Below are 27,030 nucleotides of genomic sequence, written 5' to 3'. Positions count from 1 at the left end.
AGGATTTCTCACATCCCCCCATGTAAGGCTGTTGCAGGGTTTTTCCTGCTTCGGGAATTCTTCAGGCGGCCCTCATGAGCTGTCCTAGCTATAAGGATGTATTGTGCTGTGCTCTCAGTTCAGGTCTCATCAAATGGTTTATCGTATTTATACTGTGCCTCACTGTGTATTTCAAGCAAACTCAGGTATTTTTAAAAACAAACAAAAAGATATTTTCCCATTGTTTTCAGGAGATTTCAGTAGAGCCCAGTGCTGAATAAATAATTGACAGTACAGAAAAATATATTTTTCTTTTTCTGAAACACAAGTCAGGCACAATACTACAAAGCGGGTAGCTATGATTTAGAAAACTATAACTCAGTATTAATGTTTAATGGATGTGGCACATTCTTGCTGTGAAGTGTTATTAATCACTCAGTGAAAGAAAACAAGAGAATATTTGAGGAGCATGTTGACAAGGATTTTGTGTGGTTCAGAGGTGATGTGGAAACAATGACCACCTGAAGACAGTATTATATCTCCGTGACAAAGAACAACTCAACTCTGATCATTTCCTAAACACAGAAAAAAGTGACTTTTTTATTTTTCTTTTGATTCTGCTGTATCTTAGGTATATTCTTATTTCTTCTAGCAAGAAGAAATAAGGTTTTCCACTCCTCTTCTATCATTCCTAATTAGAAGCTTTTTTCCATCCCAGTTTTTAGTCTATGAGACATGAATGCTCTTCACTGTGTTTGACTATAGCATTAAGTGAACTGGCTGCTCCCAGAAGACTTGATTCTGCCGTCCTTATTCCTGCTGAGATTGATTTTGATACTGACTTTACCCATCCTTGAGTTGTTTCTTTCTTCTCAATAATTGCATTGAAATCAGTGTGACTATTCATATTAGTAACTGCTCACTGTGTAATGATGTTCAGAGCGTGGCCCAGGAGGACTAACGGATGGCTAGTATGTTAGTCTGTGTGAATATTGGTAGCCGAATTTGGTCCACTGAGTAGTTAGCTTAATAGCACTTTCCAGAGTAATTACTGCTTAGTATAATGGAGAGAGAGCTGGATCCTAATGTGTTTTCTCTCTGTGTTGCTTCTCACATTGTTTTTTATTCCTGAAGTTAGTGGCAAGATGTTACTTGGCAAAATGTTTCCCTAGGAAAAGCAAGGTATGTGATTACAACCAAATGAGCAACTTGGAACCACAAAAAAACCCCCACAAATCACGTTTGTTTATAACTTGTTACTCCTTTTGTTTGTTTCAGAAAAGCCTATTACATTTACTCTTAAATGATACAATATGACCAGTGTGATCTTGTGGTCTAAACAATAAGAATAGCTGTTTCTCAGATTTTAGTTTCTGCAACTTCTCAATGTTTTTCATTAAACAACAGAACTCGGAAACTTTAATTCATAAACTCGCCTTTTAACCTCATTGATCATCATAATGAACCTTAATAGCTAGATGCTCACATCATACAAACCCTGTTGTGGTTCAGATCTTGGTTGATTCCTTTTTTGAAAGATTTTTGGAACACTACTTCATTTCTATTTTGATTATATGTGTTGAAGAGAACTTTATTGTGAATATTCCTTGAGATTTCTTTTGTTTGAAAGAAAATTTACTTAAACCAAAAGGTCATGGAAAGCTTACTATTTTAGACGTAAATGGCCCTGGTATTTTATAATTTATGAATTTTGCTAACTTTTCTGCATGTGTAGTTTAGATAATTGTTAATAATTTCCTTCTTTCAGCTCCTAGAAGTGGATATTTTCCCCTTTACCCTAAGAGTTGAATTTATATCAATAGGGAAGTTGTGTATAGAAACACAGAGCACTATCAATAATACCAGTACAGTTTTGCTTTGAATGTTGCTATTAAATAGATATTCCTGTTGAGCACTGTGAACCTGACTATCACTAATGATAGGTTAATACTAAAATTAACACACAAACCCCAGAAGTACCCAAAGGCCTGGCACAATTCTTCAGTGGTACATGTGCATTATGTTCTGTGTTTGCCCTCCCATGATGTCTTTTGTCTTTTTACATCTTAAGCTGAGGGATGAACCTGATGGCGTGGGTACTTCAATGTAGTGGAGGTATTCTCACTGCATCTTTTGCATCCAGAGGTTTTCCTGTGAGCTGAATTGGAAGAAAGGCGGAACTCGACATTGTGAGAGTATTTCTGGTCTATCTAAAAATGCTTACTGTGTGCTTAGGCATGTTAGGTCTTTATCTGTGTACACTTTTACAAATATATACACATTGTCATTTTTTAATCAGTAAATGTACAAATTTGAAGAAATATCAAAGCATTCATCCAAGTTCCAGTTCAAACACACTATGATCAGAGCAAATACTCACAAGTTAAATTCTATACCTGGTGCAGAAGAACAGAGAAGATGATCATGGTAATGGCCCCTCTTGACCCCAGACTCTTCTTATTTGAAAGCTCATTGATAGCAAGTGCTGTGACATATTCATAGGCAGTTGTTTAAAGCTGTTGAGTTGAAAATATTATTTTTTACAAAATTATTTGGCTGATTCTTTGGTAAAAGTTGCCTCCAGGCAAACACATGGAAAATGATACAGCTTATTAGAGCTTAAACTGAGAAAAACTCTTGATAGCTGATGTTCACACATCACTAATAACCTGAAAGGCTATGGGTTTTAGACAGTGGTATTAAAAGCAAGTTCCACGTGATACACTGCACAAATGCCAATCCTATTCATACAAGGGTCCAAATGTTAAAAATTTATTAAATCAGCTTTCTGAATGCCCCTGTTCATTATTTTGCTGACTTGGAAACCTTGGGAGTGTTTTGTATCCATTTCATTATCTCCAAAAAGCATGAATTGTAATGGAATTTACATAAAAATCCTGCTGGAGAGTGGAGACTTTACTGCACAGTCAGCTGCCCCTCCTAATCCAATCTTCCCCAATGTAGATGGCCCGGCGGTTGCCAAACTCTAACAGTGGGGATCTCCTTTGTTAAGAAAAGTATGAATTTGAGCTTTAAAATGAGCAGAAGTCTTTTCTATTACTCAGGATGCCTCCTCTTGCTGAGTTTACATGAGATGTCTAGCAGGAGGTGTTATTAAATAGCCTCAAAAATTAGGCAAAAACCCAATTATCTAGAAAAGGGACACAAAAGGCTTAAAGAAATGAGCATTTGAATTTTCATTATTGAGTATCCATGGGACACCACACCACTATTTGAATTTTGTTATTAACCCTTTGCATAAAGAGGATTTAATACTTTTAATCAGTTCTGAATTATGCTTTGAGGAAAGCACAAGTTGGGAATTTTAAAAAGTCTCCTTCATTTCTTTCAGTGTTATTTCAGTGATCTCATGTTTGCACTTATCTCAAAAGAGTTTTAACTTTGTATTAGATTTTTTGTGAAGGTTGATTACATGCGCATTTCAGTCTCACCTTCATTCTTTATTTAGCTGAAATTCCTAATCACTTCAGTGGGTGGTAGACAGGACTCAAGTGTTCCTTTAGATGAATTTCAGCTTCTAAAAAATCTTAGGGGTTGAGTAATGTATTCTTGTTTATTTTTTCCACTTTATAGATAAAATCTAGAGAGCATTCATCATCACCTGGATAGAAGTGATTTAAAGCAGTTCACAGTTTAGGCTGGCAGCCATTTTCTGAACTTCAGCAAAACATCAGAATCAGAACGGCAAGAAATAATTTAGTAGTGATTTGATGTGACCCTTGCAAAAGGGATAGAGATAAAGATACACATACTGCTAGGGAATTCTACCTGGATCAGCTCTTGCTTTATTAACAAAAAGCATCCAGCTGCCCTTGCCTCAGGAAAACTGCTTTTTTCAAATTAACGTTAAGGAACCTACGCTCTTTTATTCTCCTGAAAATGAAGTTTCATAACAGTTCAGTCTCCTTTTTCATTCTGAAAGATCCATTCCCAGGGCCCATGTCTAGTCATGAAACTCTCCTCACATTCCTGGTCAGTTTACTCTCCCAGTTCTGCTTCTTTGTTTCCTTCTTGTTGCAGTCTTCACATTAATTTTTTCTATTCTCTTTTACATTGCTTTTCATAAGCTCTTCTTTGTTATAATCCCTCTAACAGTGTGTTCAACTTAAGTATCATTAAACAGTGGAAACAAGCTACTATGGCAGCACACATGTAAGCTTAGAAGTTGTACAGTCACAAACAGAAATGTTCATTTGGTTTCCTTTGTTTTTACTGGGCTCTATTGATTTCTGCTGGAGTACCAGTCTTCCCAAGAGCCAGTAGGAGAGCAGTCCTTTGGCTCTCTTCCAAAATGCATTTGCCAAATAATAGTGTTAGAAAACTCTTGGACTTTCTGACAGAGAAGACAATAGCAGTGTCCAAGAACTGTATACCAGGATCCTTTGAGTCTGCCCGTTCAGCCACTATGCCAAACTCTACACTCATTTAGAAAGAGATCCACAGAAACCTCTGACATCAATGGATTTACAAGGGCAGAGTTTACTCGATGCTAATAGCACTGATGAGAATGACAAGCTATTACAAGCTTTCTTTTACTGTTTTAAAAAAAGTTCCGTTTCGAGGCAAATGTGGTATCACTTCATTTCAGACCTGCATAGAAGATATATCTTCAGATGTCAGTAAAATTTGGTGAATGTTGTTCTTTTTATGATCCGCCTTAATTTTTAATATGCTTTTATGTGGATGGAATTTTTTTCTCCATATGAAAGGAAATAGAGTAGAGCCTTTTTATTGACGTAAATACAGGCTTGGCCTTTGCTCATTTTCTGACATTGTAGTTAGTTTTGGGGAGAAGGAATGAATGAAGCATATAGTCGTGCATGGCCAGCCCCCCTTGAACATCACTGATGAGTGCACAGTGCTAGTGAACTGAGAAGGAACTGAAAGGCCTGCCAGGCTTTTTTGCTGAAGTACTACAGAATCAACAAAATCATGCGGAAGCCGAATGCAGAGAAGCACTGTTATGAGAGGAATCAAATATTTTGGGGCATTCAAAAAAGCTCTACAGAAAATCAGGCTCAGATCTTCAAAATCATCACCTGGGAAAAGCTCAAAGATTTGTGGAAGGATTCATCATTGATCCTTGTTCTGCAAAAATATAACAGGGGAACCTTTAATATTTGTGTCCACATCTTTAGCTAGTGGAAAGGATGCAGTTCCATTAAGTCAATGCAAGTGTCCTAATTTGCACCAGCTGAGCTTCTGCTTCTTTGTTTGTGTAGCCTTGTCGGCACCCCTTCCAAGGGAAAGCAAACATTCATTGTTCTTTCCTGGGTCAAAGAAAAGTCAGTGCAGAAGGATCCCAAAGTTTCCTTATCTCTTCCTTTTTCCATTTTTGCAACTAGCGTTATTCATGTACAAACTATTTGAACTCACAGTGCAGAACTTAATGCATGTGCTTCTGAATGTACCTGACACTGGTTGATGGGTGAGTAATTTCCATGAGTAGAATTCATGTATTTTCATTGTTTTATGCAACATAATTCGTGCTACATTAATGCAAAATGTGTAAACTGAGAAAACAGCACAATCTGAATTGCAGTTCATTTCTGATGAAACTAAAATCACCTTTTCCCCTAAAGATTTGCTTCTTAACCATTTATTTCTTTTAAAAGTCATTTTAGACCCTTTATTATTTTATCCTTGTGGTATCACAGAACCTGTTCTCAATGAGCTGCTTTTTCACTGTGAGTTGAGGCAATGCGATATCTGGATCCATGCAACACTGTCTGCCAACAAGCTATTAGCGACTGAGGCGTGATCATAGAGAGACAGACGATGGTGCCTTCATGTGCATTCACATATATACACTCTTATTGTACATTAAGAGTTATATTACTAGCTACTATTTTATTATTTCCCACATAAATACTTGCTTGTATTCTCATAGGATGTTGTGTGTTCATTAGAATAAGAGTAGCTGTCTTGATTAAGTTGAAATCCGTACCATGAAGGGGTTTGGAAGTTATCGAAAAAGATTTTTGAAAGCTGTTTTCCAGGAAACAATTAAGTAGAAGCTCCTTCTCAAATGTTGGTAGGTATTTCCAGTCATCCGGCTTCTTTCAGAATTAATTGGGAGGTCAATACTTAGTCACCCCTTAATTAGTCAATGCTAATTATAATGTAAGAAATATCACAGCAAAGCTGGAGTCCTAGGTCCATCCTCAGCTGAGACATTAGAATAACTTTCAGGACTCTGGTTGAGGGTTTGGTACTGAGCGTTTCTTGCGACTGTCTCAGAAGGGCTTGCAAATCTCATTAAAATGCCGTAACCAGAATGAAATGTGGTTTGGAGCGATTTCCTTGTCCCTGATGGAAATCACCCGTTCCCAGGATATTGCTATCTCGGTTTTGCCAGGGACAATATATCCCTAAGGCTCACAAAGCACTTGGGAGTAAGGAAAATGTTTGGCCTTTAAAACAGACAAGGTTGTGTCAAGAGTCAGTTATTTTAAAAGAATAAAAAAAGTCCCCAGAGTGAGAATCTTTTCAAGTTTAAAAACCTTCCCCTTTTCAAGTGGTGCAAGCTGAGCAGCGGGCTCTCCTTGGCTGTACATTCAGCACTTTATCCATGAACAAAGTATAAATATTTCCAGAAAACCCTTTTCTATATTTATTTTCAGAGTGATGTCACTTCCCCTCTTCGTACAGCTGGTAAGAGAGCATTTTTTTTATTGCTGAAGGACTTCAGTCCAAAGCGAACTCTATTTTCAGAGAATATGGGGACACACAGCCAGTGTGCGAGCTCTGTAACTGCAGCGGTTTTCACTGTAAATGAAACAATGTTACTTTCCAGTTCCTCACCCGAATTCTCTGTATTTTTTTGGTTTAGTACAGGCTAAAGAGCACATTTTTCTGCTGGGAGTCTCATGTGAAAATATTGACAGCCAATCACCAGGCAGACTCCAGTAGCAATTACTGTAAACTGTGCTGCTCCATCCAATAACATTAATATTTTTAACAATTGTCTTTCCAAAAATAACTACGCTTTGTGAAGATCAAAAATGAACAGAACCATATATTTCTCTGCTGTCTTCAAAGTATTTTCTGAAGCAAATCATTATTTAAATGTATTCCTCAGTACACAAGTACTATATAATTGATGCAGCAAGTTTATTTGAACCTTTGATCATACTTTTATCAGTATCAAAATATGTTTTATCGCATTTTATAGAAATGTGTTACATTTATATACCTTTTTGTTTACTCTCCACCGCTTTACCCCCGAGAAGAGGCTCTTAGGAGGCAGGGTGTTCAGCAGCATCCTGCGCGTGTTTCAGCTTAAGGGTGCGCTTCCCTCAAGGAACAGAATGCTGCCTGGTTTATAAATGTCTTCTCAGCCTCTTTCTGTTCGAAAGGCCAGTGCTGCTGGGGCTCAACCACTGGTGGATAGGCAACCTTTCCTCTCTGGCTACAGTAAACAATCATCAGGTTTTACCTTCTCCTGCAGGAGTCTGAGCGCATTAGCTGCATGATAGACCTACGCTCAGGAAAGACGGGATGTGTCACTGCTTTTATATCTGCAGAGTGCAATTAGCCGCATTGCCTCAGCCCTGACCGTCTCATTAACAATGTTCTTTAGAAACGTTTTACAAAAGAAGACACTTGTTTCCTGTTCGTTTATTTACATGCAGCGCTTACCTTGGATGGCATGGCCATGGTTTTCAGAGCGGGGCTTCTTATCTAGCCCAGTAAGCTCCATGATGCACTAAGGAAGCCAAGCCGTTCCTCAAAGTCACACGTTCCTCCTGTGGCCCAATCAGGATTAAAGTCAGGGTGCTCTTACTCTTTCCTTCTCCCCACTTAATCACGTGGCCTCCCTCACTGCCGACATTATGTATCTGAATTACACTGGCTGGGAAAACGGCTGCAGCCGAGAAAGAAAAGAGTATATCACACCTCCATAGCCTTGGGACTTGGGGCAGGTCAAGGCAGGGTTAGCAGCTGGTTACAGGTAATGCATCTTTTCACCAGGAAAGGTCAATTTAATGTGAGATCCCTATCAAAAATGCTGACTCAGTGCCCTAAAACTCTGGTTTGAGCCCCTAAGGAAGGATTTCAGTAGCTAGATCCTCCATCTTTAACATTTTAGCATTTGGAATTTGAGTTCCTGGAGGTTTAGATAAAACACCAGGTATCTTGGCTCCAATACAGGTTTTTAGAACTTGAGATGATATGGGAATTTTGTGTTGTGCTTTCCTTATTTTGTGTATTATTAAATTATACCCTTTGAGGTGCTCTCATCATTAGTGTCATTTACTCTCAAATTCTTATAAATGTTATTTTGAAGCACTTCAGATATTTTCATTTTAATGACACATAATGATAACTACAATTATTAAAAAAGACATCCCCATGCAAACTTAGCAACTTCTTAAGAATCCTGGAGTTCCTTAGAAAAGCATTAAGACAATAAATGAAAATAACAAGTAGGCTAATTGTGAGCCAATTTTAAAAACAGCGTTTTAGTTTGCTATTTAAAAGTGTTTTCAGTCTGATGTCTAAAGGAAAATAATTCCATTGATATAGCAATTTTAGAGCACAGAGGGCAGAAGCACACAGTTTTTGATAAACCTGTGGAACAGCTAGCAAAAGCAGAGCCACAAGAAAAAAATAGTAATCACTTCCATAATATAGAGAGTGGTAAGATCATGTACTAGCAGTACCCTGAATGTTAATTACAGAATCTTGAAGTCTATTCAGTATTATATAAAGATTCAATTCAATGTCCTGAGATCAGATGAAATACGAAAAGGCTTCTTAGTCTGCCTTTGTACCTTGATGGAGGCACTTTCAATCAGCGGAAACCAGTACATTCATTTACTTATTAGGAAGTTATTCAAAAAGAGAACTCCACTGTGAACTGTCTACAGAATAAACTAATCTGGTGTCTGTCCAGGAGAGGTGACCATCTAATGTCTGAAATTCATGAGATAAAAGAAAATTTTTGCTGATGTATAGATGCATCCTGATGCTGAATTGCTATTAAAAGATAGAAAGGATCAAAAAATTCACCAGAAGCTTTTCTTGCTGCTAGAGCATGTGTTAGTTCAGTTTTGGGGAATGAAAGGGGATGCAGAGGAAGCAGGGCAGATCATAAAACCACAGCGTGCATGCTATGGATAACAACTGAAATACACAATACAATAAGAAACAACGCGGAAGAATAGAGCAAACTTATTAAAAATTCCACCAAACTTCAGAAAATCATTAAAGCATTGAAATTATCAGTGAATTTGCCCTAATCTAATATTCACACAGTATGATCTCAGTCTTGCCAGTGATTTCATGACTTTAAGCAGATATGGTTTGTAACAGCACTTTACTGAGTAAACTTCTGTTCTAAGAGCCCAGCCAAGCATCTTAATTTAGCTTTATCTGCAAAGTTTCTAGATTATCTGGTTCTATGATGTTTAGATAAGCATGAAATTGTAGAAATCAGATATAATTAACGGGGCTGTTCCAATCAGCTCCGATATTCCTCAGCTGAGTTTCCTATTGAGCTCCCATATTCAACCAGTTTGCCTATGTACTTGAGAAGACATTCAATATGCCACTTTTACATTCATTTTAGAATACAGTCTAGATCTCCTCTTATCTCCTAACTCAGTATCCTCAACAGTTTACCTGAAGAAAACAGAACCAAGAAAGAGAGAGTGTTGGCAGGGAGACAGAGCAGCAGGGTGGTCCAGTTTCAGGTTTTGTACCTGACTTGCTGGCTGAGCACCATTTTACCTTTCTGTGCTGCAATTTCTGTGAAATTTCAGTTAACTGATTTCTTCAGTTAATTGTTCTTTGTGGTCTACGTGCAGAATATACGGGGGAAGACAGATATTATTTATTATTAAGGATATGTCTACTCAGAAATTAAATATTTTCATTAAAAATATGAGTTTATATTGTTGTACAAAAATATTTTCAAATCCCTTTTTTGATGTTCTTGCATTGATCTCCAAGCGACTGTTTTCAATTTTGCTTAAATTGATTAAGAACAAGTTAAGACGCTAAACCAAATAAAACATTCTTTAACCTGGGTTGTACCTTTTTAATCAAAGCAGTTCACTTTTTTTTTTTTTTTTAAATCTGTTGAGGCAGTTGATGAACATGAAGCAGAAAGAAAGAAGGCAGAGTAGAGGGCAGTAAAGATGTCAATGACAGGAAAGTCTGAGAGACTGAGCAGGGCAGACCAATGTAAGTATGTAAAGAGAAGTTTGTGGACACAGTAAGACATGAAGAAGTTTTATACTTAGAAGTATAATTTTCTTTTGTGTGTGTGTGTGTAAATGATAAAGGGGAAATATAATCCTCAGGTCTAAGCTGTTGAAAGCTCAAAGTATGCAAAGCACCTGCAGTAGAAATGGTGTCCAAAGAAACAAAGATGGAAGTAAGAGATGTGACGAAAGAAGCTATTAAACTCAAAGAAATTTTATGCATTTATGTTTGTGTTTGGAAAGCCAGATAGAAAATAACAAAACAGAAATAAAAAGAGTATGATTAGGAAAAATAGAATCAATTTTGAAGGGATAAGTATTTTCATTGATATTTTCTGATATAAGCTGAGTAAAGTAGTTCAAAAGGAGCAAGAATTTTTTTTAGAAGCAAGAACTTTTCACAATCTTTTTTTCCGTTTTTCTTTCTAGTCTTTTCTTAGCTCTTTAGCTCGTGTAGGTTCAGAACAAATGCTTGCCATTTCTCTGCCTTGAAAGGCAACATAGCTACATTTTAATAGATTTTTACCACATATACGGTTAATGAATGTTATTTGGTATAGAATCATGAAAGGATATTACTGATGGAAAGTCATTCTGTAATCAGATAAGGGTTATACTTATTCTTCAATGGAAACGTACTGCTAGCATTTTCTAAACAAATTATTGCATGGCAAACTACTGGGAGTCTGTCATCATCACAGTGTTTACCAAGAGCTTCCTGGAAACATCCCAGTTGATTACTGGTATTCAGGGTGAGGTTTACAGCACTGTTCCTAGTCTGCGGGCCTTGCTGTCTACCTGGTGGATGCAGCAAATGGGCTCTGTTTAAGTTAGGTTTGTAAAGGTTCTTTGCTTGCTTGAGATTTTCCCATGGAGTTAGCAAATAATTGGCAGAGCATTTTATGTATCAGACAAACCACATCTCAAACCACATCTCATATAAAAATTTTTCAGCTTTTCATCATGCCCACATGCACACTGTTTCTGCAATATGTCTTCGTCTGTATTGATACTTCTGTGATCAGGAGGGGCTGTTTGATTCAGGTTTCAAAAAGAGGGTGAGAGTTTCATTTTTATAGGATTGGGGATCCTTCATAATGAAAAATTCTGTATTATAAGAAGTTATTGTGTAACTTCTTATAATTGTATTGTATAACTACATTATGTGTAAACATAAATCACTGTATTACATTGACACGTATAGGTATATTAGGTATAATTTGAGTGTCTACATTTGAAGTGAAAAAGTAACAATATATCTGCGGGTTAAGTGACCATTGGGATAGATGTAACTGTGAACACATAGCCATGAACATAATTTTCTTCTATCAAGGAAAAGCCTGGGAAAATTTATACAGCTTTTAACCACAAAGATTTCACTATGCCTTTGCTAAAGTTAACTCAAGATAACTGTGAGCTGTGTGAGTTTCTGTCCTGCAGGGGTTTCTCGTGTCACACCGCCACCGTGTCGGTGAGGGAGAGGTCTCCGCAGAGCTGCTGCAGCCTTGCCTGCGTAAGGCAGCCGGCAGCAAGGGCGGCGGTGGGTCTCCCCGTCACAGTGCCCGGCAAAATTCAGATTTGATACGGGCGCTACTCAGGTCCAGCTGCAGGCTCTGTGGCTACTTACTGCTTCTGTGAAAGAAATCATAAATCCGTATCTGAGAGAAGTGGAGAAATAGTAAATATGTGTGCTATCTGTATAACAGCTGGAAAAAATATAAGAAATTTAGGTTGACGTTACTGGTTTTAATTCAAAAGATTCTTTAAAAAGATTGAAATTTCTATTTTAGTTAGTACATATATTTACAATATTCCTTAATGCTGCACCTACCTAAAAAACTCAACCCAGGTGAACAGTACAAAGTGTATAGTACTTTGGGGGTCATCCATGCTTCGATTCCGTGATTTCTTGGTGATTGTGTGTAGGTTTGTTTTGAGTTATTATTTGATTAACACAGGACATACAATGATCTGGATGCTTTCTCAGCACTGGAGAGCTTACATACCTTGTAATTGCCTCTAATGTATTCCAATTCGTGTGCGCGTTTGTAACTATGACATCTGGTTCTTTGCCAGACTTTTTGGGTGGCATTGCTATGTGCTTCATTCTCAAAGTGCTGAGTGATACGGTCACAGAAAATATCTCCTCTTTGCCCATAAAACACCCCGATCATATCAGAGATGTTAAAATTTATGCTAAGTCTATTCAGTGAAACATAAATAGTCATCACTTGGAGAACTTGCTATGCAAAGCATGATCCTGCAATATGCTAGGCTCTTCCTAGATATTCTCAGCACCCTCAACTTTTAGTTGCCTGGTGCTCAGCACCTTGTCGGATCTGGCCTCAGAGAAGGAGCATGAAAGGACCCAAAGCAAACTGGCAAACGTTCAGCTGTTCATTGTACAACTTTTCTTCTCTCTCAAAAGTAACAGTTCAAACAAAGGATTAATTTAGAAAGAAAAAAAAATAATTAAAATTGAAAGAAAAGGAGGAAGGAGGATGTGTGAAAAAGAATGTTAATAACAGTAATTGAAGAGGCAAAGAAATTAGGGAGATGAAAAACCTGATTTTTCTTTTAAATAACATTAGGAAGGTTGTAGATGTTGTTTAATATTGTCCTTGAACATTTTGCAAGTGGCACAACCACTTCATGAGATGCCAATTGCTGAAATACAGAGTTGTGATTTAAAGTGACAATGTCACCTTAGTTTTAGTCCAAGTGATGGATTTTGTTTTGAAATGGGTTATACCAAGCCTAACATGGAGAGATGTGCTTGCATTTGTTTTAATTTCAATTAAAATTACTCTGTTTAAAAACACTACTTACTCCCATAACATTCTATTAAATTTTTTTATCTTCTAATGTGAACTCGGATGCGCCTTACAAGATACCAAGTACTCGGGAACAGAGCTGCTGCATCCAGATAGCCAAGACAGACACCAAAAATCCCAAGCTGCATAGATTAGCTTTGGCCATTTCTTTCCTTTTTAACTGAATGGCTATAAACAACACAGACAAAGAGTTTTTAAAAAATAGAGGAAGCAAATTTTTAATAGCTTGCACCTGGTTTATGTGAAAAGCTAATATGGAATCCTGCAATGCTGACTGACATCAGTTTTTTTTCATTTTTTATTATGATAAAGTATAAAAATGGCAAGGTGGTGGAATAGGAAGCCTAAGTCTTTATTTCATTATTTTTTAAGTAGCAGATTGCATAGTAAATCAACTTAATTTATGTACCATGTTTATTGTTAAATTCTCCAGATTCATTAAAGCCCCAGAACTGCATTCGTATAGCAGAATATGACCCCTTTTCCTGGCTGTTTAATCCATTTTCAAGCTGCATACACCTCTTTGAATATGTGTTAAAGTAGTAGCCTCATTTGACAGGAAGATTTCATAAAGCTTTGAAGTGTATCATTAAAAGGGACACTGTCAATTTGAATTTTTTCAAGATGACCAATTTAAAAAAAAAATCTTTTGAAAGTTGGAGGGTTTTTTCTAATTGCTAGAAAATGTCTATTTTTTTTTTTTCTCTGTGAATGTTTGGAAGCATCATTTAGAAGACCAGAGAATATTACTATCGTAGCCACCATTATTAATCATGAACACTTTCATATTTCCCCCCTCACATCCTTTCCTAACAGGAACTCAGCCCAGTGCATCCAGCCAGCCTGAGTCCTGTGAATCATTTTAGCATTATTTTAAAACTTTAAAATTGGACTTTGCTACAACATCGCTTTGTCGTGTGCGCTGCGGTTATTTTCATTCTTTGCTGCCTGTTGTTTGGAGAGGTTTTTCAGGCCTGAGCTTTCCAGTGCCTCTCTCCAGCAGAGCCCTGCCTGCGGAGACCGCGCTGCCAACCAACCTTTCAGTCATGGGTCTTTGACAGACAAGCTCTGCCAGATGTAGCTGCCATGATTTTGGATATTCATGCTCGCAGCTGTCCATCTTACAATTCTGCTGGAAATTACTGTCAACCTACAGGGACAAGAGAGAGAAGCATGTGCCTGTACTTGAGCCACCTATGTTCACATCGTCTGTTAATTTAAACTGCCAGTGAAAGAGCCTTTGCCCTAATCTTCTGGACTGTCGATGGGATTACGATCTTCCAGCGGAGGGGCAGGGCATAAAGCTGGGAAGTGGTAACATCCAGAATTGCGGCAGCTTTGTACTTCAGTGTATGTGAGCCAGAGCACAAACTACCTGCGCTAAGTAAACAGGAAAAAAAATAGAGCAAAAAAAGGTCTTTAATCTTTCTCAGCTACACTGCAGGACAAGTTTTTAGATGAGAAAGTGGCATTCAAGTTCCCAGTGTCCTTTTAATGACTCGGTGAAATAGATTTTATTTTCCCAGTAAAGTTGTTAAACTGTGAATATTTTATCCAAGCAATTAAAGCTACTTTCTACTCTTACAAATTGGGCACAGAATATTTAAAAATGAGAGAAGGAACACTAGACATGATAATATCTGACAGTTTATGGGAATGTGTTTCAAATTACAAGCAAAGCATGTGCGTGCACACATGAATACAGCTGTGGTTTCTCCTCAGCATTAGGTAATGTTCTTTCATAAAAGAAAGGAGTGAAGGCTCCTGCTATTCTGTTCAAAGGAAGGACATTTATATATTTTATATAGCACTCTTTATACTGCTGTGTTATGGTATGTAATATATTGGAAGTTCTCAGTCTGTGATAGACCCCCAAAGGGTAGACATGTAGGTCTGAGAGATGAAAAAAATCAAAGACATGATCTCTTGACAGAATTATATAACCTTCTCACACTGCCTCTGAACTTCTTTGAATCCTCGAGGTGACAGAAAGCTGGCAAGCTAAGTAGAAGCAGCTGCTTGTGATGGCATGCCTAAGATATATGAATCTATTCGGTGTGATCAATGGCTGAATGCTCAACAGCCCGAGTCATTGATCACCACGATGACCCCAGTTCCTGCTAAGTCCATCAGGTTGCTGTGGAGGCTCTAAGAAGGAGGGAGTGGAAAACATAAAGCAGGACATAAACAGCAAAGGGAGGAGATCTCTTTCTCTCTTTCTCTCTTTATGAGCCCTCCTCATAAAAGCTATTCAGGAAATTGCAAAGCTCATTACTATGTGTGCGGTGCTTGATCACACTGAAGTTTTGCTTTAAGGTGCATACCTGAATAAATGCTGAGAAATTCTGTTCTGTACATAGTCTGGGATTGCCACGGGAGCCTGCCTTCCATGGAATTTCAATCAGGATTAGGGGTCTAGGTCCTCCACTCTTATTTGGCAGTCTCAGCTTTAATATGGACGTGCACATGCACGTGAACCTTATTTTTTATATCCTTTCCACAAATGTTCTTTAAAATATTGCATGTAATAAACAAAATATCAACTCACAGTATATGCCAAATTTTGCCAAAGAAAGCAACAAGGATATAGTGCAAGCAGAGTGTTTATTACGGGAATGTGTAAAAAGGGTACAAGTGAGTTTTATTAAATGTGTTCTGCTCATACGCAAAAATAATTTAACAATTGAATTGTTTCACAAAAGGAACTATTTTAGTGCAGTTGCATCATGAAAAATGACTTCGTTAGAATGGCAGAACAGGTTTCCACATACTTTAAGTCTCAGAGGATTTATCTAATTTTCTCAGTTCACTAATAAAAATATCTTTTACAGCTTTCAACTACAAAACTTGGAAAACTCAAATGGGCTGCAGAAGGCCAAGCTGGGCTCCTTCGATCTCGTGCATCCTGTTGTTACTAAAGATGCTTCCAGTTAAACCTTAGCAGTTTTTCTGCCACCCTTCATTGGGATAGTTCAGTTTTAGTATAGCACAGAATTTAAATGCACTGAGACTGCATAAATCTCATTGTTGATACAGTAAGTAACGCCAAAAGAGAATTCAGTTCACTCCATCAGAAGTGGGAATAAAAACACTTTTTCCACTAAAGTAATCATACATGAATGTGAATATACACAAGGGGCCTGATCCAGAAGTAAAAGTCTCTCCCAATAACTTGGAATCTGGATTTAGTCCAAAGAGCAGATCTGTTGAACAAAACCAGTACATTTTACATCGGCGCTTTTGAGCACGGAAGTGCCCTATAAAGGCAAATGTCTTTGAAGTTATTGTTTAATTTAAGGTTAGATTTGTTTCACAGAGCTCTATTCTGAAGGAAAAATAGTCTCACATATACAAATTGTTTAGTTTCACATAACAAAAAATTATATGAATCTCAGCTACTTGCATTTAGTATTCATGATGCATCAATTAGATTATAAGACTTGAGCTTAGAGCCAAAGTGCTCAAAGCAGAAGAGAAGATTAATTTCCGTTTTCACCAGGAGAGCGCCACATCCCTATTTGTTTTATTATTCTGATGCATGCATTAATATTTCTTTTGTTTTCATGTTCACATATTTCCTTTCATTACATAGCAGTTGGACTATAAATATAGCCGTTAGTAAGATATAGTTTCCAAATACATGGAATCAGAGGAAGAGACGCTTTCTTTTGTCCTGGTGCAAATTGGGATTACTTCCAGTGGTACTGTTGGGATTACAGTACTGTAAAAATGAGACAGAATTACATTTTTAATCTTCCTTCCTACCGTATCTTCATATCCTCATCTCCAGGTCCAAATGTTCTTTGATTTTTGAGCACTGCCAAGCCAACAAAGATGCATTGTCATGGTGATAACTGTTGGATAACACTGTCATGAAAATAACTGAATTAAATGGTTAGAGTACAGTTCCTTATTTCATTATGTGACTAGGGTATCGAGCAGTCTCATTTTTCTTTCTCAGTGCAAAACACCTAATAATTTACGCAGCAAATTATTTCACTCTGACATACATTGTTTTGAGGTTTGAATGAAGGGAAGTAGTAAACCTAACAATTTTACCCACAAAGATAAACGATCTATTCAGTTTGTTCACCTTCGCCTCTAATGAGCGCATCCATTTGCACCTGCATAAAATGTGAGTTGCAAATCCAAATTTAGTATATACTTAACATATACTACTACTACTATTTTTTTTATGATTGCATCTTTGATGCCAATATGCCAACCTTTGGCCATGTCAGTTCTGCACATCTCAGGTACCCTTTATGGGGTTTCATTGAATCCCCTAGTACAAAAAAAAGGACTCTCTTGTATTTAGTTTTAGAAATACTGTATCGGGACAGATTTTTTGAGAAAAGTTTTCAAAGTTGATCTCACATACACCACCGATTCCAGATGTTATTAGATGCGCTTGTCAGCAAAACTACTTGCCATTACATTTCTGACCTGGGTAGATCTCTGTCTTGCTCTTGCTGTTTCTGGGCTCTTCTGTTGTGTATTCCCACCATCCCTCTCCATTCAGTCCTTAATGAGTTTGACAGAAATTCCCTCCATTTTTATCTTAAAGGCAGATAAAAAAATGTGCATGTCATTTTGCTTGAAAGTCACAACACCTACATGATTTTTTTTTTTTAAATTGCATTTCCTGCAGCAGAAATGGGAGCACAGTCGGTTGGCCCAGAGGAACTCCTAGACACACACAGCTGGATAAATTCCTGCTGTTCACTTTTGTCTTGCCTGTAGGCATTTTTTAACAGTTTTCAGTTCAAGTGCACTTTTACCTCTTGTTTAATTTTAATTTGTCTAACAACATAATAATACCTTTAGGGAGTATTAGTGCTACAAAAAGAGCATATATAAATTCTGTATATACGTATGTGTGTGTGTGTGTGTGTATAACATACATCAAAACTGAGCAGTTCTTCCTCTGTAGTAGTTCCACTCTCCAGCTTGGTTAAGCTGTAACAAAATAATAATAATATTGCATAAACACTTGCATAAACAAGGACCCTGGACTCTGTATTTGTTAGGCTTTATAGAAAGGTTCTTTAAACTTGAGTAGAGTTGAAACTAAGTGACTAGAGAACTAAGCAGAAATTGCTCCAAGCCATACACCAAGTAGTGAGTCTTCACCCTGGGGAGAGGGAGAAGCAGAATGTGTTGAGCACCTGGAAGTGGGAATCAAAAAAATGAAACTCTGGAGAATTTTACTGAGCTTTTGAATTTTTCTGTCACGCTACCCTGTCTCTCTGTCACACATTTTTCACCCTCTTTTGGCAACCATATGAAAAGTGGAGCTGCAGGAGCTACCAGCGCCAGACTCCATGTCCACTTCTTGAGGCAAGGCACTCAGGCTGCAAAGAGCCAAGATCAGGGGAAATGGGCAGTTCTCCCAAGAAAACGTCTATTTTGGTGGATTAGGAAGAGGCTCTGCGCGGGATACCTGGAGTGCAGTCGCTCTTGGAGAAGGTGCCTGCAGAGAGCAGGGTGGTGCTGGGCACTGGGAGGATGCTGGGAACTCTGCTGGTGCCGGAGGGAAAGGGAACCCTGCCGGATCGTTGAAGCGAGTTTTTGGAGCTTATAAAAAATATAGTTTATTATACTCAAAATGAGGGAAGGGGTGGGGTTAGGTTAAAACAGAGACTAAGGAAAAACCTACTTGGAGAAGGAATGAAAGGGGGGGAAGGTGACTATTACTGAAAATTAAAAGTGACCCGTGGCAAAAATTTGTAAACTGCTGATAAGAAACCTAGTAAGAACTGTGTGTCCCCTCCAGAACCGAGTGCCATGCCTTAGTTTAGAGATTACATTGTATTATCCTCTATTGTACACTGCAGAAAGCACACCCTCACCAAAAAACTGGTTTGAAAATGTTTAACTTTTGATTATTACAAATAAACACAAACAGGTAAAGTGCTTTATAAAGTTTAAAATACTTTATCTCTAACGTGTCTGCTTTTTTTTTGTATAGGTAATTTATTTCTAATATTTGTTGGGTAGGTCTTTCATACACTCCTAGACAAGAATCAAAAGGACAGGCAAATACATTCCAGAACTGGAATACTTATACTGGAAATGTACATGAATAATCCCACATATATAAGCCTTTAACTCAGTTATATTTCATAAATTCATAAAATTAACAAATCAAACAGGAATGTGCACAGAGGAACATATAATAACTCTGTCCATTTCCATATTTTCTGATCATTTCTCTTCCATGCATCTTTCTTCATATGGTCTTTGAGCCCATAAAGAATAAAGTCAAATTTCCTCTCTTCTGTACAGCAGTAAAATCCCACAAGGTCCAAAAAGCATCCCCTAATGAAAAGGCACTATTCTGTGGGGTTTTTTGCAATATCTTTTACAAAAGTCTCCAGATTATAAACTATTCAAACAAGGAATATATTGTTTGGCATAGATTTCCAGTTGTAAATGGCATAGATAATTTCAGCACTATAAAATTATTATTATAAAGACTATGCACCAGATTCTCAGCTGGTGGAAATCAGCATAGGTCTTCCCATGTTACATGAATCAACTTTTAAATGAATTCTTTAAGTGGAACAAGTTCTACTACAAACATTTTGTAATCTTTAGCTACGCAGGGATATTGGATTTTTTAGGTATAAACTTTGGGGCTTTTTTTAATTTTAATTTTAGTACAGAATTGCAAACTCTGCACTTTAAATGATCTTTGCATCCTCTATGGCACAAATGTTGTTTGGACACATTATTAAAACTTATAGTGTATAGTTGTATATGAAGCTTATATTATATATACAAAGCTGCAGGAAAATACCTATTTTTAACTACTGGGACCAGCCCTGCAAACATAAATAGTTTTCACTTATAAGATTAGACCCATTGATTTCAAAGGGTATATGTGTACATCTTCAGAAGTACTGATGTGAAAAAGCAGTGTAGATTCTGTAACTTGTAGTTTCTCCTTCAAACCCTGAAAATACAGCAACTTCACTGGTGGATTAGGAGACAGTGCTGCCATGTGACAGGGGCCCACAAATGTTAGGCTTCAGCAACGCAGCTGGAAAAGTCTCCCTGGATCCTCAACAGACATCCCATGTAACATGGACTTTCATGTTACATGTGACCAGATCCCTTGTTATGTATGAAGAGCATACGGAGCACATCTTTTCCTGTATTATCCTAATAAGTCAATGTTTTTATGTTTTTTTTTAGTATCTTGAGTTATGAAGCCTCTAGAAAGGCTGCTGTGGGTCCCATGGTGATCAAGCGTAGAGAGTGACTTTATATTGCACGGCTGGGGGGACTGATCAGACTTTGTTATCACTGACGAGATGTAGGCTGGCTCTGGCTCTGTCTCCATTATATCTCTCTGCGACAACAGTGGCCCAAGTCAACTCTGTACTTACCCAGCGTTTCCAGAATTCTTTAAGACAGCAGTAATCCGAGACCTTATTTGAAAATGAGCTGTGATAGCTTATTACATGTGAGCAGATGAACAGCTATGAAAAACGAATGTAGAAGCAAAAAGCAGTGTAGAATATTTTCTTTAATGCAAAAAAGCGAAATCAACTAATTGACTATTTAAAGAGAATCTTCAGAATATGCAGAATTATGTTTTAGTGCCTTATGTCTATCATTCTTTCCTATATGTCTGACTATAATCCAATCTAATTCAATCTATCTAATGCATTTCTAATGTGTTTTTCACCATAGAAGCTAGGCACCATTAGGAACTTATCTCTGTTCCCACTTTACCTTGGTGGTGACATGTTTTCAAACCAGACGATATTCTATGTCAGAAATATCAAGACTTCCCATAACCTGAATTTAGTGACCCCAATGTACTTTTAGCTTCTTGACTCTTCCTACTGTCTGCATTTCAATATGGAGTCCCCAGTATCTGCTCATCACTCCTAATTACTTTTATTTTAGCCTATGTTCCTGATTTCTGGGCCAAGAAGTTTAAAGAACTATGATGTACTCTGACGAAGCATTTAATCAAGGCTGAGTAATCAAACAAAAAGCTTTTCAGGGCAGGGTGGAATATGGGAGGAACCATATTGTCTGCCCAATTATTGTGTTTCCTGTTCTCAGCCCTGAAAGAGTTGCTGCAGGGACCAGAAGACCTGCCCATAGCTTGATGGGAAGAGTTCCCGAGTAAGTAGAAGCCATGTAAAAAGGGAGTGGTGGCAGAAAACAACATAAAATCAGTGAAGTAGGAAAGATTGAATGTATACGCGCTTTCCGCTGTCTAAAGCTTTTGTCATCAGGGTGCAAAACTCTCTAGAAATATTTGTGGCTATGGGTGAGGGGCAGGGGAAACCTAGCCATTAATTCCAAAGAGGTGTTATCAGATGCATCAGGGTTTGGCTGTAAATTTGACTACATTGCTGTGGTGCACAGAGAAATGAGTGAGGAAATATCTGATTAAAGTGTACATTGCTGCTGAGGCAACTGAATGTTGCCATAGCAATTGAGATGAAATGTGCAAAGAAGTGAGATAATTAAATCTAACCCCTTTAGTAGTTTCGATAGTCAATGCACTGCCAATAGGAAAAGTTATCTACAGTGTTAAAGATAAAACATATTCCTCGTGGAAGTACTCCTTGCTGGTATTTTGTTGCTCTCTTTCTAAATACATTGCTTCAGGTAGCTAATTTGAATGTTCTCTTTAATAATCAAATGCAGTTTTGACCTTGGTCTGTAACAGCCTAGAACTTTTGCTGACTTATTGTATCATGGGAACTGTCTACACAAAATATCCAGAATGTTTTTATTTCCCCTTCCTCTGTGTGCGGTACAGTAAAGCCCGGGCTGTCATCTCAAAGCTTGCCGTTCAATAATATCTAGAACGTGCTGCCCTCTTCAGGAGCCAGCGATTAAAAATAGGTGATTTTGTTTATTGATTCAGAAACTGTAGTGAGCAAACAGGAACTACAGAACTGATTAAGTTGCGGGGAGGGTTGGTATTTGTAATGCCAATGCCAGAGACCCTGAAAGTAGTTGCAACATTAATAGACAAATCTGATTTTAAAAAAGGAAATCAAAAACTTGTTAGCATTTCTTGAACAAAATTTGAGAACTGCGTGGTCATACTCACATCCACTCATACTGTTTATTTCAGCCAGTGAAAGCAAAACCTAGGAGAAGCCTTGACTCACTTTTTCTAAAATAATAGTTCCGTATTCTATATACCAGCAAATAACCTGTTATTAAAAATTATTTGTCTCCAAAAAGAACTCATACGTTAGCTGTGACACTGAACTGACTTTCCTTTCAGCTGCTCTACTCATCTGAATCCATGTAAGGATTTAAGCCGTGATTTAGCAGAACATGAAAACATACACTTTAAGCACAAACATTGCTGCAATGACTTCAGAGGGAAACTCCTGTGAAAGTATTGAACAACTTGTGTATCAGACTGGAGACTTGCAGCCATGCCTGATAGGTAGGGGACAGGGCCACAATTTCCAGCTCGTATCTTCCAACATTGTAACTCAAGTTGTAGAATCTTAATATCTAAGCAATTAAGAACTAAAGGCAAAATCTACCCTTTTGTGAATATAATTCCTTTTGAAGTCAACGGGAACTTTTATTCATTTATGAAATGGTGATATTTTATTGGTTTACAAATAGCTTTGGAAAAAAAAAATATGGCTTTGTGGCAGGGGGACTCAAAAGCTCTGGGGAGGAAAGGCAACTACTGCTTTGCTGAAATGAATGGATTTTTTTATGTAAGAGTCCCAGACAGGCAGTGGATTAATGATTACCTCACCCAAAGAGCACAGTCTGCAGCCTGTGAGGGCTGAGGAGCAAGGATCTCTGGGAAGGACACGCAAGCCAATGCTTTGTGGGAACTTGGCTCAACTGAGGTGGATGTTCATTTTAAACTTACGTGAAACACTGTTTCTTTGGCTGAGCGGGACCCTATTTTCCTGCATTTCATAAATGAAGGAAAAGAGCTATTCTGTGCTACATCTCACATGAAACACCATACAGAAGATGTAGCCCACAAAGAATGGAGCAAAAGTGGCTTTAAGCCATCTCTGTAGATGCTCAGATTCAAGGCTGGATACAGGCCAATGAATCTCCACGTAAATTAGAGCAGCCCTCAGGGACTGTTCTAATTTACATTAGCTTTATCCAGGCTCCCTATATCTTGCGCTGTGCTGCAACCTAGATTAAGTCTGAATTTCTGCGGCACTGAACACCCTGGAAACTCCCTTTTTGCCCAAGGTAAACTCCTTGAACGGAAATAACTACTGTACCGTACTGGGGAATTCTTCTCTATCTGGACACTCCCTTACCTGTAAATGCCTGTATTTCATCCAGCGGTATATGCGGTCATGGTGAGAACCTGGAATCAATCTATCATTTATTTTAGTTTTTAGTTTTCCTCTTTAAAGGTAATAGCCCTACCTAGACATCAACATTTTTTACTAAGTGGTATGTGACTGTATCTCTTGGTTATAGTAACATTTTCTAAACATAATTTTTAATTGAATTCCTTAATTCTTTCCCTTGCATGATTACTTTAGGATTTAATTTTCTCAAAGAATGAAGATAGTTAAGAATAACAAGTGGGTTTTAAGTGTTCTCCCTTCTTTGGCATAAAACTGTTTCACCTCTGAAAACTATGTATGAGGCAGATAGGCAGATTCTGTACCTTACCCTGGCCGCTTCAGCAGGAGTAAAGTTGTATTCTGTACGAGAAATGATGGCAGAATTTAGCCTATTGTCCTGAAAATTTTTTATTCTCAAACTACACGGTTGGGACATATAGCACAAGATGTTACAGAAAAGTTAAAATCCTCTCTGTGTAGATATTGAGTGAAAATGATCACTCTCTGTTCAGCCTTTAGTTAAAGGAACTGGTAGCAGTGATTCATTTCTTTCTGAAGAAAACAGAATAGCTACAATGTCAGGTATAAAACAGACTGAAAGGGATAATAGAAAAGAAGGTAGAAAAGAGAGTTAACTAGTATCCATGCTTTCATTTCCACATGACAGTGAAAGCATACTGATGAAGTGTGTGGTGTACTCGGTACTTTCTGAGGACCCCAGCCTAACCACTGCAAACTCATAACCCATGAGTTATAAATGTAAAGGCCGATTAAATATTTTAATAACCGTGAAAAGATTTTTTTATAAAAAATCATAATACAAATTTCTTAATGAGTTAAGAAGAAAATCTTTAACATTTTACTGATAATGGTCTCTTCTCATCTTAACCCTTTGTGTGCATGTTTTGCCCTGTTTTCTCCCACTCCGTAGCAGAGTGACAGTGAGCCCATGGTTTTATTTTCAAAAGCACCATCACAAGTTGGATGCCAAGATCCTATGTCTCTCTTTTATGAACACTGTGCGGATAAATTCCAGCTGGCATGCAGTTCTAAATACAGATACGCACAATAGCCTGTGCTTTTTTTCTAATACGGTACCTGCTAAGTACATGTAATATATATTCAGAACTGCATTAAACTATTGATCTATGATTTGAACACATATTTTCATTTTTTGTTTTGATGCTGATGCATTGTTTGGCAGCTAGAATCCCTGCAGATAAGAATATAATAACTAATAACATTTTCTTTGCTTTCTAGGGTCTTTATGGCAGAATGATGAATTCTATCTTTTCCGGAATGGTAAGCAGAAAGCTATTTCTGTTTCTGATAACAAAGAACATAAGGTAAATACTTGTAAGAAAAGATTGCCAAATTGCTTGAGAAATAACTGTACTGTACAACTTCATAATTGTATGGCTTATACAACTGAAAATATTTGAATATTCAAATCCTGTAAGCTACCTAGAAAAGATTTGCAGACCATTATGCTAATAGTTCAAAGGAAAATAAGTTAGGATTTAACATCCTTGTTAGAAATGCTGCTGACCGTGGAATGCCCAACTTTTTATTTTTCTTAACAATTTATTATAATGTATAAATTCCCGTAAACATAAATACATTGTTTTATCAGTGAAAGACATAAATATCTCTCTTCTTTAGGCTGAGAAAGGGTGAGTTGCGTATCATGCGTTACTATTTGAATTGTATAAAATTGATCTGTATTTATGTTTCACTAGGGCTTTGCTGTATCTGTGAATTTAAAAATATGTAGTTTCCGAAGGTAGACATCACTTCTGCATGCTATCATGTTGTTTAAAAAAGATGGTTTCATTTTTCGTTCCTTTTTTTATGGCTGAAAAAGGCAATATTTATTCTGCCCCTTGATCATAACATCTTTACAATCAAATAAAAAGAAAAATTCATCATACTGTATGTGTAAAGGTCATCCTAAAATAACACTTCTGAGCAAACTATCCTGAATCCTATGAGTACGTTGCTAAGCAGAAATGTTTTCCAACAGGTCTTGGGCATTCACTTTACAAAAAATTCTTTCCCACTACATAAAAATGTAGCCTGAAATCAACATAAAACCATCATGAAGTGAAACTACTGTTAAAGTGGAAAGAAATATTACTTGAAAAATGTCCCATCGGAGCACAAATCCTGACTTGAAATGTGACTGCTTCTTAGTGTTACACTTGAAAGATCTTCCATCTAATCCCAAAAGGAAATCAAGACCCTTTAAAAAAGGACATTATTCACAAACTTTAATGCATGAGAGCTTAAAACAATGATAGATTTAAAATACGTGGGACTGATTTTTTGTTGTCTTTGATAGCAACAGTATCAAAGTTGCCAGTGTTCAAGAAAACCAATAGCAAAACACAAGTTTTATGATGAACTTTAAGAATGATGACTTGATTTCTGATGAACATGGAAGGTTAGTGGTTCTTTGAAACTTTTTTCTAGGAAAGTAAAACCTGCAGGTGAAGCTGTTTTGAAACACTTGGTCTTGACCTGTAGCTCTAGTCCTCTGATAATAACAATGAGGGCTGCTTTGGCAAAGTCTGTAATGTATTTTTGCCTGCCTGCTAACAGGGGGTATTTCAGAAGTACCAGGGTTGAGGATCCTTTAAGGGCGTATCTATGATTAAAGAGAGGGAAAAGTCATGTTGAACTAAGCAGGGGGGAAAAAAGTTAAAAAAAAGGAAGAAAAAAGAATAGTCCAAACAGGCATGAGAACTACATTTAACCTCCTTCATCCACAAACGTAAAAATGTTCAAGAAGAACTCAAGAGTCATTTTTAATCAAAAAGATTAACTGTGTGACAGTTAAGTATGTTTGGGATTAAACCATCAAAGGGCCTGTCTCCTTTGTGTATATTTGCCTATTCGCAGTAGGTACTTGGCACAAGGGGCTGTGTAGGTTGCAGCCACAGACAGACACTTGCACTGCATACACCCTTTTCTGCTATGTTCATTAGGCAATAACATTGTCAAAGGTAAGTGTTTACCAGCAGCTTTAGTCTACTTAAAACCATTTTGGCCTGAGGCTGATCTTGTGAAGAAGGCTTGGGGGAAGGGCAGAAGAGAAACACAACATTTCATTTTTCATGAAAACAAATATATTCAGCCAGTATCCTGATTTGAGGTAATTCATAACTCTAGATTTGCATGTTAAGCGAAATCATAATTATTTTTATTTTGAGGCCAACTGTGTGATTTACACTATAAGCAAAGAAGATAGGACAAAGGCTTGGACCTTAAGGGTTACTACAACAAAGACAGTAATAGATTATTTTGGGGAGAATTAATTTTTGTATGTATAACCATGTACACCTCAATGACTTTTCCCTGACGTGCTCAGGAATAAAGGGTTACACTGATGATTATGGATTTCCTTTATGTAAATATTAATTCAAATATAAATATATTTTCAAGTTGGGTGTTTTTTGTTTAAGGAATGGGAAACTGAGCTTCCTCATACTACTCCCTTTCAATAGTGCAAGGCTTTTTTTAATCCTAAAACCAAGATAAAGATCACAGAAGAAAATAAATTGTTGAATATAATTATTATCACTTTAAAAAATACACTTTCCTTCTCATTTCTAACTCTAGCTGTGCTTAATGAATAAAGATTAAATGCACATT

The 27,030-nt window shown here is 37.3% G+C and overlaps 1 protein-coding gene across 7 annotated transcripts in view; it reads left to right on the top strand.

Annotated features, from left to right (window-relative positions):
- Window positions 1-27,030, top strand: part of ADGRL2 (adhesion G protein-coupled receptor L2) — a 392,373-nt gene that overhangs the window by 189,063 nt on the left and 176,280 nt on the right. For all 7 annotated transcript variants that reach the window (XM_074598825.1, XM_074598822.1, XM_074598823.1 and 4 more), the window contains one exon: window positions 24,637-24,678. The gene's annotated coding sequence lies outside the window, so the exon portion shown is untranslated. The remainder of the gene's footprint in view (window positions 1-24,636; window positions 24,679-27,030) is intronic.

The sequence above is a fragment of the Larus michahellis genome, chromosome 8 (genome assembly GCF_964199755.1).
Source record: "Larus michahellis chromosome 8, bLarMic1.1, whole genome shotgun sequence".
Taxonomy (NCBI): domain Eukaryota; kingdom Metazoa; phylum Chordata; class Aves; order Charadriiformes; family Laridae; genus Larus; species Larus michahellis.
The sequence above is the reverse complement of the archived record's forward strand: the minus strand, read 5'-3'. Positions and strand labels throughout refer to the sequence as shown.